This window comes from Neodiprion fabricii, chromosome 1 (assembly GCF_021155785.1).
Source record: "Neodiprion fabricii isolate iyNeoFabr1 chromosome 1, iyNeoFabr1.1, whole genome shotgun sequence".
Lineage (NCBI taxonomy): Eukaryota > Metazoa > Arthropoda > Insecta > Hymenoptera > Diprionidae > Neodiprion > Neodiprion fabricii.
The window spans coordinates 32,116,080-32,130,228 of record NC_060239.1 but is presented as its reverse complement, the minus strand read 5'-3'; the positions used below and the strand labels follow the sequence as shown (position 1 = coordinate 32,130,228).

General features: G+C 41.8%; 2 protein-coding genes across 4 annotated transcripts in view; one reads left to right on the top strand and one right to left on the bottom strand.

The window, feature by feature from the left end:
- Positions 1–9,822, bottom strand: part of LOC124174371 (neuropeptide CCHamide-1 receptor-like) — a 69,490-nt gene extending 59,668 nt beyond the window's left edge. For all 3 annotated transcript variants that reach the window (XM_046553453.1, XM_046553455.1, XM_046553456.1), the window contains exons 1-2: positions 9,654–9,822; positions 9,480–9,551 (exon numbers count right to left, since the gene is read on the bottom strand). The gene's annotated coding sequence lies outside the window, so the exon portion shown is untranslated. The remainder of the gene's footprint in view (positions 1–9,479; positions 9,552–9,653) is intronic.
- Positions 1–14,149, top strand: part of LOC124174372 (neuropeptide CCHamide-2 receptor-like) — a 113,509-nt gene that overhangs the window by 28,702 nt on the left and 70,658 nt on the right. The window contains exon 2 of the mRNA XM_046553463.1: positions 2,162–2,306. The gene's annotated coding sequence lies outside the window, so the exon portion shown is untranslated. The remainder of the gene's footprint in view (positions 1–2,161; positions 2,307–14,149) is intronic.

The window sequence follows — 14,149 nt, the reverse complement described above, 5'->3', positions numbered from 1 at the left end:
GAAACTCGCAAACTGAATTCAGGGAAATTTCACCGTTATCACTTTGGGTCGGAAGCTCTTCGCTGATTCCTATTTCCGGCAACACTGGAATTTCTCCGGTCTTAAGCTGCCCGACCGGAAGTTGCACAGATTTTTCTTGCCTTTTCGAATCGTCGGGGTTTTCAAAATATAACCCAATGGAATTTAGTTACCGTTGGGTCGAATTTGACTAATTCTGAATATCGTTGTATTCGGCGAAAAATGTGCTGGAAACACGGAAACGTTATTTCTGTTAATGAGACACGATTCTCTCTTCTTTTCCAAACTTTTTCTATCTACCGAAAGATTGATCCAGGTATGCGAACCTCGATCATTCAGGGTTGATTTAACAGAGAAAATCGGGTCGGCACCTTACCGAGGTCTCGTTATCGACCTCGGCTGGATACGTCCAATTATCGTTGGGTAATTATTACCGCCAATCAGTGATCGATTTGGACCAAAACTCAGCGTCTGAGCCTAACTCGCTTATCGCCGAGTAACTATTCCGTCGTCACTCAACCTCAAATATATCACCGGGGCGATTCCTATGTTTATAAGCAGGTTGTCTCCCAGCATCCGAATCCGAGGAAGTCGCGGTAATGGAGTATAAAAAGGTAGCTGTAATAACCCGCCACCCTGAAGGAGTTTCAGGTTATTACGAATTTCAGTTTCAAAAGTTTCCGTAACCGCGTTGAGGATTAATTATCTGCTTTCCCATTAAATGAGTTCGGAATGAAGAGTAATGATTGCGATTGTGAGGCATCCAGCGGATCCGCAATAACGATTCCCCCAATAGTAATTTGTGTCAAGGCTTTGGGTCTGATGCGGGTAAAACATGGTTAGTGCCGGTGTCCGACCCGGGGGATTAAATCAACATTGAACAATCACAATAATTTTACTCCGACGATGCTTATCGGAATTAGAAGAGAATCATCGCGCGTGCATCGTCGGGTTATTCTAATCACTCGCAGAGCTGCTCTCTAGGTGCGTGAACGTCACGGACGTCTGGCGATGAAGTTAATTATCGATTCTTGAAACCCGTTAACACGCCTCGGTCTATCGGTACACCGGTTTGATATTTACAAAGCTCTTGGAGGTCTGTTGTTTCCTCCACCGAGCAGAGGAACCGCCTAACAATATGCAAACATTGTATGTAATCCACGTCTCTCTCCGTTTCAATGACCCTTGGTCATTCGGTCAACGTTGCATCGTTTCTCCCCTCTTTCGTCGTTCGTTGTTCCAGAGTTATTTCACCTACTTTTTTAAGGTCGTTTCCCTTCTCCTTCTCGACGTTGATTCATCGTTAGTTCGTAATTGCTATACGTATAGTTTGGATATTAATTCAGCTGTTGTCGGGGAGACTCGGGGGAAACTAAAACTATTTTTAAAAAATATTTTAGTCGGATTATTCGTTTTACAATGACAAGTTTTACCTTCGATACATCAAAGTAAAATATGAATGTGATCGGAATATCACGCTAATCCGCAAAGAAAACTCTGAGATATTCTTGGGATCCTGAGGTGAGGGTGAGCTTTAGATCGTTTCAAAGAATTCTTAGACTCGGTATACCAGAAATTCAAATCCGATCAAAGATGTGAAAAATCTTAGTTTCACCAGGGGCCTTCTTTGAACGGAGAATTTCAGCCGCTTGCCGTACGGATCAAAAGCTGTTGAACTTTCCATTATTTGCACACAAAAGAGAGTTGTTACGGTTATCTGCGGTCGGGTTTCCTCGATGAGGATACGTGTTGACGTGCAATTGTTCGATGTTTCATTTTGATTTTAAATAAAATTGAAACCCGAATTCATAATTAAATTCGACGCCACTTAACAAATTTCGGTTATCAAAGCGAACTGAGCGTTGCCCGCTCGATTCCGACTATAGAAGCCGATTCCCAGAGCAATTAATGCAAATTGAAACGCTCAAAAGACCCCAGGCGAGAGGAAGAGGTACTTATTTTCACTCAATCTTGGCGACGATTTTCACCGCATTTCAATTCGTCCGACACAATTTATTCGCTAATTATAATTATACGATTCGGAAATGAAATAATCAACCGAATCGGTATCGCTAATTTAGTGTTATTGGATTCATGCATAAGGCTGTGAATATATGTAAATTAGGGTTATCCTTAATTTCAGTTTGGAGAAATTTTCGCCGTGACGCCTCCAAAGTCTGTATCGAATCGTTGAACAATAACACGTCCGAATTTTCAACCACCTACATCGATGGAAAACCAAGCACCCGCACCAAGGTCGATTTCATCCATTCCGGGTCGATTCTCAGGTAAGAGAAAAAAAAGAAATGATAAATATGTCAATAATTAAAAAGGACCATTCGCACATGCATATTCGATAAACCAACTACCGATGCTCCAGAGTTGAAAATTTTTTAAAATAAGTCGAGACATTCGAGTGTACGAATATGCGCGACATGATTATTGTGAAAAAATGTGATTTTCGTGAGAAAAGAGCCCCTTTCAGATTCTCGGCGACAGCCGAATAACGTCGTTACGATACATCAGCTCTCTTCGCATTGCTTATACCTCGGGTTGTAAAACGTCTTTCATATCTCGCTCTCCCTTTTCTTTCTGGTCGACAGAACGAACACCGTTGTGTAATTCATAATTTCGCCAAAATTTATCCCCATAATAATCCCAAGGGCGCGATTCAGTTGGGACATACATTAGGCGTCTGCACCATCGCATTCCCTCGACATTTCCCGTCACCGTCACTGTGTCGAGGACCGAATGTAGCTCCTTTGGGAATTCGCCAATCTCTCTTAACTCTCTACCTCTCTATGCCACACGTCATGTTCATGTTCCCACTTTCGCGTCAGCGTGTGACCTGTGCTTTTAACTTTTAAACTTACAAATCGATCGAGCTACAGATCTCGTACATTTAATTCTCCCGGAAACTCCTCGTGGAGTCCGTGTCACTGCATAGGGTTGATTGTATTCGAAAAAAAAAGAAGTTTGACATCTTCCCCGTGTTCTTTGAATAAGAAAACTCGGAGTTACAATAAGAGCCAATTTTTTAAATTTTATTTAATTGTAAGACATATTCTTTTGCGAGGATTCTTTTGTTGGGGAGATGTTGTTTAAATGAGATTCATGGTGTTTATAATTAAGATGTTCGTTGCTTTTTATATACGACGTTCCTACACTTGGAATAACATGACAGAACTGATATGGCAATACTGTACGTAAGCAGTAGTATAGGAATATTACATGTATACATATATTCGAACAGATGTTAGATTCTTGCTCCGAAAACTCTGCAGAGCTCTTTGCGCGGCAAACTGAGAGCAGGACGTTTATTCCGCGCACGTTTTTGCTATACATTGCGTATTTCATGTCACCGGGCGTGCGAACCTAGTTCAGACATCCAAGTGCTTGCTCTTTTTTGCTGAGGATGATGTGGAAGCGAAAAGTGGTAGAGATCGAGAGCGAAACGAAAGCGCTGAGAAAATGGATAACGGAAAGACTGATATATACACACACACACACACATTATTACATATATATATGAGAGTAAAAAAAGGCGAAGTTTAGTTTTAGCGCTCACTCCTCGGTAAGCCGGAACAATGCGAAGATGCCTCGTGTTTCCGGTCGACGGTGCGAAGTTGTATACTCGTACGTTTCTCCCCGATGAAAGAATGAAGACGATTTCTCCAGGCGATGTTGGATAAAGCAAGATAAACCAGGCCAGAAAAGCGTTGCAATAACGTCATATTTTCTGAGTCTTCTTGCGGAAGGCACTCTCTTGAACATTTTGACACGAGATAGAATTTATTCACCTCTGCAAGGAGTTTGATTGTATAGCCGAGCTTGATCGAAGTATAAATACTCGAGTCGAGTGTCGTTTCAGGTAGAAACAAGTGTATTTGAGATACTGATACGCCGGCTGCGCTTACCGGTTCAGTCGTACGTCGGAACTCGCACAGAGTGCTGCCGAGTTCTCCGATATTACATACTTAGCGCGTATGCATCACTTTGAAGTTAAAAATAAGCTTAGAGCGCGTGTGATACAGTGAAAGAGATGTGATTGAAGATGTTAATATTGATAATGCATATCCGCATTTCAATTATTAGACGGTCATTGACTGTCTTACGGGCTTCGCATCAGACGCGTAAGATTCCAAAACGTAAACACACTTACAGACATTCTTACAGTTGTGCTCGAAGAGGAAGAACACTTTATATTCACACATACAACAGCACAAGAAAACAAATTTGAACTTACTGGTGATGAGAGGAATTAACGACATCAGAGTCAGGGCGGCTAGGTGGTCTAGTGCAGTAAGGCTCCGTTAAAGCATCGCTAGATACCAGGTTCGATTCCTGGCTCCGTCGTTAATTTTTCGAATTTACCAGTTTTTCAAATTTATATCTTCAACAGTGAAAGAGAGTTACTCGAGGATTGACGAACGAGACAATAAAGGTATTGTTTCTTACAATTATCAATTTCGTTAAAAGTTGAAACACTTGTAAACTGTTCAATACCTTTAAAATTCATGCATAGATCTTTGAAGCTGATTTTTCAAGTAGTTTTTTTTTAATTAGAGTTTACCAGAGACTTGAACGCCGGTCATTCTTTGCACCCAGAAAAAAGTATTACCGAAGCAGGGCTATTTTTATGCAGGATGCTGCCCATATCTATCAATCAGGCACAAATAATATTCTCTTTTCAAGAATATTGAGACTCAATGATAGGAAATATCATGCAAATCGTAGGAGTCAGCGTGCATAGTCAAATTTTATTTTGACCGCAAAATTTGTTCGGAATCATTCATCTAATTATGCGCGATTCAGCCATACCTTTTTCTAGACACGGATTTGAAAGGACATAGCCACGTACTATTACCGCTTAGTTACGATGTGAGAAAATGGAAATGCGGCATATTTGAATGTCCGTAAAAACCAGGCTCTGCTTTGAATCTCTCGACGTGGTGCTTTCGGAAAAAGTTTAATAGAAATGACAAAAAGCAAAGAAAATTAAGTTGTTGAATAAAGTATAAAATAAAGCGAAAGTAATAAAAACAGATTAGAAAACAATCTAATAAGAGCAGATAGACACTTGTTGTCAGACGAGGAACGTAGCCTACAGGAAAAAGAAGAGAGACGGTCGAAATTGCGGGCTGAGGGGGCCGAGTTAATTTAACTGAAAACTGTCATTCATAATGCAATTCGGATGAGTTGTATTCTAAGAGCCTTTTATTAACATTTTTACAATCCATTACTGAGTAATTAGTTCATCGCACTTTGAAACGCGATAAAATGTGAATGAAAGTATCCGTCGTTGAATCGAAAATCTATAAACTTTGCGGCAAATCCTACAAATCAGTTTTTTCGTGACATTGACCAATTTTTTTGTGAAGTAAAAGCAGAACGCAGGGAAGTTCCAATTATTCTCCATTAGCTAAAAGTCCCGCAGAAGAAATTTCTCAGAGTAAGTTTGAGCTCTGCTATATCGTTGCTAAGGTTACCATGTATAATCGTGTACGTATAATATGCCTGGCAAAATTCGATTATAATGTAACTGAAATAGTGAAAGACGTGCTCTCTGATAATGAGCCAGGAGGCCCAGAAATTAGAATCTTACTTTACTCCAGACTTGAAGTTTTAATTTAAAATCTGGATGAATTTATTGAAAAACGGACTTTGGATAGGAGCTTTGTATCGATTTGGGACTATAGACCCAATTTGCTTCAAGGGTTTTTGTACAGAATATCAAGAGTTACCAAAAAATTTTATCAGGAAGGCAAATCCGGAAGACTTCCGGCTGGTATAAAGAAGAACAGAGCGGAAAAATATTCGGGAAGAGATTGAAAGTCAGTTCGACTGGTATCGTTGTCGGACCAATTGAAAGCTCCTTCTCCTAAAATGAACGTTTTTCTGTATCGCGAAGATGTCCAATCAAGCCTGATCGAAACCTACGTCAGTTCGTTATTGCTGCGTTCCCAGTTGTTATAATTGTAAGCGCATTGATTGCAAGGGGAAGTAGGCTGACTGTGTACGTACATAAACGTGTGCGAAATATTCTTCCGCTCTTTTTTCCTCTCTGTTTTGAAACGCCGTATCTAGCCCGACGTGGGTTTTTATTAAAAAAATAGTGGCAGAATCGAAGATCTAGAAAACGACTGTGACAAAAAACCAATGCTGCGGTATATCCGATTTGATCGTACGAATTTCCGGTCACAGTTATGCGCCAATATAGAGCCGCGACGTAAAAGACGAGTTGATTGACCTGCGATAAGGTGTTTCTGGTACGTGGGTTCGATTTGTCTGTTAGGTCAGGAATTTTCAGGGCTCGCGTCCAGAGAGAACTATTTTCTTTCACTCGGGAATGCGTTACGAGGCACGCATACTCACCGCCGGGAACGCTGCGGGACTTGGGATGAAAAATTCATAAGGAAACGGGGAGCCTCGGCGACGCTTCGCCGCAATAACAATGTTCCCGTACCTGCATGGAGCGATCATGCGTTACCAGGAACGAGCCGAAACCGCGGCGAGCAAATGATTCCGATTTATTACACGGGGCCTGTCGGCAAGACGCCTGCAGATTCGGTGCTGAGCGGTAAATCAAAATCCCATGACCTTTGGCGGGGGGATTCGCAACACAACGAAGCACTGCAAGCTCGTAAGCCGCGAGGCTATCTCGACGCTAAGCCATCCGCGATATCTCTCGCTTCTCAATCTCTTTCGAACGGTGCCGTGCGATTCTAAGAGCAGATAATCCCGGCTTTATACATTCCCGGGGGATATGTATTTATCCCCGGCAAAAGTTATTCTCTCTGCAGGGAGTTTAGACCCGCGGAATCATTTGGAGTTCGTGCTTTCTATGTTTTCAATTTTTCTCAACAAATAGAAAAACGGCGTTACGTATTTCTTTTTTTTATAAAAGTCTGTCTTTCCACCGTCGCAGAAGATCGAGTCGAACGCCGCGTGGCGATGAGCCGGTCAAACTGATAAGATTACGATTCTATTATTAGGAAAGCTTTGCGTTCCTTCTTTCATTTGTGGAAATTGAATTTTGCCACGAAATCCCGACTACGGGGATTCTCCTCGGAGTTCGGCGGAAAAAATTCGACTGGACAGCTATAATGGCTAACCGCGAGAAATGCCTTCGAAACGAATGAAATGTACGCTTCACAATGAGGTAACGCTATCATTGGACAGAGCTGAACGTTGACGCCACAAAATTCATGGCCGCTGAGGTTTTTATTAAAATTTATATCCCAAATTTCTATGGGTACATATAGATTGCATTTAATTTAAAGTAATTCGTAATTGAAGGGTTGATAGTTCAATAAATGTGAATAATTTCGGTGTGTTACAATCTTGCTGTACAATTTGCAAGTTTAGTAATTCCAAATTCTGAATTGTCTCAAATCGATAACGATTCAAAAAGCGTGTGGCTTATAGTCCGGCTGTTCGTAATCACTGAATCGTCTCGCGAAGAAAGAAAGACGCCCCTTTGACAAATTCAAAGGGAAAGAAACTTTCTCCCTTTTGTTAGACTTAGTCTGGGCTGAAAATTGTCAACTGTCCATGATCATCGTGACTTGTATTATACGCGAACTGTCAAGTCCTAAACCTTGAACAGCGCGTCGAGTAGGTACTCACAGAATCGAAGCCGAGGATGAAACAAAACCGCCTTTACGGCGGTATAAAAATAATCTTCAAATTCTCTGTAATATTAAACTTCAAACGATATTACGCAGTATCGTATATCCGTGGGGAAATGAGAGATGAAACAGCGATATCCCCGTGACTCTTTATTCACGAGTAGAAAAATTTTTCATCAAAAAATATTCGGTTATTATCGTTGTCACTGTCAACCTGTTGAGCGATGGAAGTATGAATGGGTTAAAACGAACGAATACGAATACCATTAATCGGTGTGCATGAACGAACGGGCAGTGACTTGGCCCCTGATTGACAGACGTCAACGTGCGTCAGCTGACTTCCGATTCCCGCGACGCTTAATTTCGGCGTTTAACGCGGGTATCATCATTCATTTATAGGGGGACCCGGACACGACGGACTCTCTCCAAAAATTGTACAAATGATTTTTTTTAATAACACTGCATCCCTTAATTCTACCTGTATTGTATAAATCATTGATTATCTATCAATACGTATGACAAAAAAAAAAAAAAAAAAAAATAAAAATTATTTTTCGGAGCAAATGGCCTTTATCTAAAATATGGTTTTTAAAAAATCATCGACAAAATTTAATTTTTTCTTATAAGAATGTTGCATTCTTTAACTTGACACATATCAAAGAAACGTCTAATAACACCTTAATGTTCAAATGTTTCGAGGGGTCCGTCGTGCCCCGTTCTCCCCTACCTAGGAAATAAAAATTCTGCGGCCGACTTCGCAACAGCTGTCTTCCATTTTCTCCGCAGGCGGGGTTAAATTTTTCTGGTAAAAGACGAGCGATGGCGGATTGGACCCGATGTCATAATCTCGTCTGCAAGCTGGGCTCAACTGAAATATGCTCGAGGTGGATCGGCATCCTTAGACGCAGCCCCCGCGCCGTCTGTCCCTCGAATGAATGGTAGTAACGAGGAGCTTAACTCTTGACGAATGTCTCCGCCGTGCTTTCGGATCCCGGCTCGCAGACACGCAGAAGATCCTTCGCCGTCCTATCAGCTGGATTCTCGGTAATGTTCGCGAGTGAAGCAAGAACCCGAATATCGCGAAATGGATATTACAGTTTAATTGGCGAAGTCATTAGGCGAGAAAACCAAATAGAAGGACGGACGACTCCAGCTGGGTAGCTGCGTCAAATAATACGGTCTCATTTCAGTGGAAAAGCCGCGCGTTGAGTCAGACTGGCGGCGTTTGTCGGTCGCGTCGCAAGGGAATTGCACCGGGGATATTTTGATTCGGTTGAATCACGGTGCACGGTTGTGAATACAACGAGGGGAAGATCTCCCTTTTCGCGGATCAAAGGGCTCCGACAGCTTCGGCGAAAATCCGAAAAGTATCACGATGCGAGGGGATTCGTCAGTTTCAGGGCGTGAGAAAAGAACGGTGAGGTGAAAAGGATAAGAAGGAGTGAATCTACTTATGTAGATATGAATTTACCATCCAATTTTACAAAAAACTTTTCGCGTACCAGAAATTTTTTTGCAATAGTGGTATATCTAACGTCTTCGATGTATATTGCGATACAAATCGATCACGCGTCTCGAGACGCTGCAATTTCTCTTTTGCGAATATATAAATTGGGACAACATTCACGAAAAAAAACCTGTTGCGCGGAAAGATATTACTTCAAATGCGGTATTTGACTAGTTCAAAGAATATTCGCGAATATAATTTGACACGCTAATGATAATTCTCACCGCGATCCTTTTAAAGTCTAAACCAAAATAATGCCTACCATGTAATTACCGTTACGCATGTAAATCGAACAAGTTTTAACTACTTGCGATCATACTCACTTTTATTTCGAATAATCAAAAATAGCATCCAATTCGTCCCTTCGAACACATCTTCACTTCACAGAGCATGGGCTGAAAATATAAAATCACTAGCGTTCTTCAACTCTGGCTTTAAATTACCAGCGTACATGTCTAATGGGTTTTTTTTTTTGTTTTTTTTTTATCAATACTAACGCTTAAGCAAACAACTGAAACACCGTTGAAAAATACCTCTGAATAGAAAAAAAAACAATTACATGTAATATCAAAACATTATCACGTATACGTCAAATACGCCACGAACCCTATCTGATAATTGAAACTAGATCAGTAATCAACCGTCGTGGTTTTTTATTTCGCGACGCAAAGCCGACCGAGTCTCATTCACTACAACACCAGTTGGGATCGAGTTCGGCTATTTACTACGTCGTTCACGCTAGAGTATACGTCGAGAGTATCATGCGATAGTACGACCGTCCAGAAGAATTGATCCATTCTTTTTCCATTACACAATCTAAACTAGAAGACCCACGTACAATCGTGTAATTCAACGAGGATATGTACAAACGGCTTTAATACAGTATTCGCACAAGAGTATACACGCCGAGTATTGCGCGATACAATAGAGTGGAATTGGTCCATTCTTCTTCCATTATACAGCTTAAATCATGAGACACGAACGACATCGTGTGATCCAACAAGTATTATATTGCGGTTCTGCCACGGTATTGACAGAAGAGTATAGCTCGTGGTACAAGTAGCATAGGTCGAGAATGTCGCTCGACGGTGAGATCGTTCGTTCTATTTTATAATTTTACATTATGTACAACCATCCTAATCGAACAAGTATCATATAAGGCCTCCGCGAATCGGCGCCATTATTGTACAACCCTGCGTGGTCGGCGGTTTTGGTTGTCGAAGAATCCTTTCGCTCGACTAGTTTACGTCCAATTAGGTTAAAGAGAGACCAGTTTTCTCCGTCAATTGCGAGTGTGCCACGCAGACTGCATACCTGTTTATAGGTGGCGGAAGAGTTGTTAAACAGAAGGCTGCGTATAAACGTAGCGAGAATCGTGTATATATACGTACTTATAGCCCAGATCAGTGGCTCGTAACTTTTAACGACTTGGCCAACGGCAGCGTTACCTTCCCACGTCTTCCTGGTCTTGGCTAAAACTGTAAAATTAGACGTATACATGTTCTATGCAGATCAGCTGCTGCTCGCGGCAGGTTGCCCGGCTTATTACCGGCTCGTTATCATTCTTTAGGTATCTTTTTTCATTTATACTTAACGAGCTCGGAAGATCACAGTCTTTGATGGCTGTTCGTTATGGGGACAATACCTCCTCCCCCATCCGCAATGGATAACTTTATTACGCGAAAGCACGCAGCGTGGGTGGCCTTTCACTGTTATTGGTTCTCTTCTTCTTACATCGTCAAATCCGATCGGTTCTTAACGATTTTCTGGAATTGAGAGAGAGGAGATTCGTTGGGGATAAAAAATAGCAGAAAATCGAGTAGATTCGTGACTCGCGTGGTTCATTAAGAAGAAAACCCTCCCTCAGTCCGCTGGATAGATCCAAACAACGAAATTCCCGTTTTCGCGATACTCGATACCTTTGCGCTGACAATGAGTTCTCATGTCTAGGCGTTTAAAGCTTTTCGCGTGTAGACGGTAAATATTCCGGGAGAAAGGACAAGTTTACTGCGTAACTCAATCATGGACAATCTAGTCGACCGATTATTTTTCTTTGAAAAAAATTAACGACGCAAAAGAGAGACAACGAGAATTAAAACAAGAAGCACGAGGTCCTATAGGAAGGACTGTGATTTGTATTTTTTTTCTCTTCAGCAATATCCGTCTGTAAATACAATTTCGACCTGTTTTTTTATTTTATTCCTTTGAGAATTTGAAATTAAACTTCACACAAAGCGGCTATGAGCTTTCATCCATGGTCGGTGATTTGGATATTAAGTGAAAAACTTTGTACGCATGACGTACTGCCGATGCTTCATCTTTTAATGTCACAAGTTTTTAATGTCGTCCGCTCAGTGAACACGAAGAACGACTAGAATCGTTTCATCAGGAGTAAACATATCGCTGAGATTTGAACTTGACTCTTACGCTGCAAGCCGGGGTCAAAATGACCCGGCGACATGTTCACCGTAAATCCACGTGAAAAATATTCGAAATAATCTAATTGGTCCCAAGATAAATAATGGAATGATCCGTTTTTCGGTATTTTGTTGTTTCATGAATTTCTTTTTTCATCTTGCAAAAAGTCACCAATTTGCCTTGAAATATTATACGGTAAAGAGTGTCCTAGAATTTTTTCAAGTTATTTTAATCGATATCTCCGTTTCTGAGAAATGATTTTTTACCTGGGGTCTTCTACGACCCCGGTGTGACACCGGTGTTATACACGCAAGGGTTAATTACCAGCAATTTGCCGACGCGTGCTATTGCCTCGCACGTAGTTATGTTGATACAAGCAATTACAGGCGATCGTATTTATTGCCGCGTGCAGAACTTGGGGTAAATTTGCGATCGTAACCTTGGCCAAATAATAATATTACGTTGATCATCGAAGGCCATCGATCGACGGAAATTACGCTATATTATCCGTTTTGGGCCTTTCCTTGGTAACGTTGAAGTTGCTGCAGAGTCGTCGAGTGGCAACTCGAAATAGGAGCCAACACATCCGCTGTCACATTTCCGGAAATGGATTATTTCAGGCGGCTAGGATTTGGAGTTGGGAAAAATCCTTCCTGAGTATCGATCGAACGATTCACGTGCGACAGAATTAATTACACCAGCATGGAATGTCGTGCATGCAGCAGCAGATTATCGAATCGGTTATGGCGGCGATAAGAGAAAGGATTTCTCTTCGAAGGTTTCGGGAGGAACTTGTTGAGCGAGTTCTTCAATGTTCGAAATTTATACCCGACCAGTGAAGTTTGCGCAACTTCGATAGAAACAGGGACCGGAACTTTTCGAACTAACTTACCGCCACAACTGTAAAGTCGAATTGGATGCGTGTATAACACAACTCAAGTTACAACTGACAATTTTTTTTTTTTAACATACCTACGGTAAATTTTAGGCATACATCAAGCCGCCAAAAATGACTGGACGAAATGGGGGTGTACATCATTTTATCCAGGCACAAAATTGTACATTCCCAGACAGCGGGCCATGGTGATCGTTGCTGGTGATTCAATCCTGATTTTCGAAGTGATTAAGAAACGTCCTCAATTGTACCGCATAATTGCCTGCCGCCGACTAAATCGCCGAGTAAATGCGTACGAAAAACGGACTTGCACGAGCTTCACTTCGCCCCAATGACTCGAACAGTTTACCAAAGTTTCCCGAACATTGGGCATCGGACCAACCGTAATAAACGGAAACTTTTTCAAGCCCATTACTATACCCGCGTGCTTATGTGTATTTCGGCATTAGACAGTCAAGGACGAGGCAAGGCGAGGCGAAAGCATCCAGATACACACCCGAGTCTTGTCGCAATTTACAACTTATTTCACACTGATAGGCAGATAGGCTGTCGTAAAGTTTTCTTATGAGACGAGACTCGTTACTTTTGATGCTACAAACAACCAAAGTTCAAATATCTTCGTCCCAAGCGAAGCTGGAATGCAAATCTCCGATTTGCCCATGATGGAATGCTCGGTGAATTTCGATTTTCCATTTACACCGTTTCAACTCCCTTTTGGCACTGCCAGGCGGGCGAGACTGCAGAAAGTTGCCTGGATACAATCCATTTTCCAGTATCGTCGTTCAATCGCTGACGCACCCGACGGACTTTTTGTCCCCGCGGCGTTGAGCTGTACGATTGAAATCATCCGAAACTTATATCTGACTTTGGAAAACCGAGTCCAGAGTTGTTTTATTTATTTATTTCTCTCGATACGTTAACGTGACAATTTTGCCGTCCGCCGCGCCTCCGGGTTCCCAACGTTGACTGATGGACTCGTTTCGCGTTGGTACTTTGTCACCGACCTTTGTAATGCTTCAACCTCGACGAAATCGGCACTGGAAATACTGGAAATGGTAAACGAGACCGTATTATACAATCCTCGCCATTGGAGCTGGCTTAAACCTCTCAACAAAGTACGTAATATCTTTTAATTTCCGATTTCAAAGAGTGGAGAAAATACGAGATGGATTTTTCACCGAACACTTCAACCTTTTCTTCCATTATACAGGGTGGATCCAAATCACATAGCGTATTTCCAATCTCCGAGCCCCATTAGCAGATTAAATATTTGGACAAAAGGTTGTTCCACATCACTGAAGTAGGTTATACATATTACGAATCCACCGTAAGCTTGTGAATACCCATGTGTATTTTCCATACGTTTCACGTGTTCGAGTTCGGTAATATAAATATTTCACCCTCGCGTATCCTTGTAACACTTTACGCACGGTTTTATGAAAAGGACGCCTCACTCCTGCCGTTTCGTAAGTCGTGGGTGGCGGTCGAATATCACCATTCGTGTAACAAACATCGATATGTCCGCGATAGGGACCACGCTATGCGTGCCTTGGAATAACTTGACGGATCTTTACGCGGTACGGATATCTGTAAAATGGCTCATGGATGGTTAGTCAGGACTTGATATCTGGCAAACAGCCCTGAACACACCATTAGCATCAGCGTCAGGAGTGGGGACGA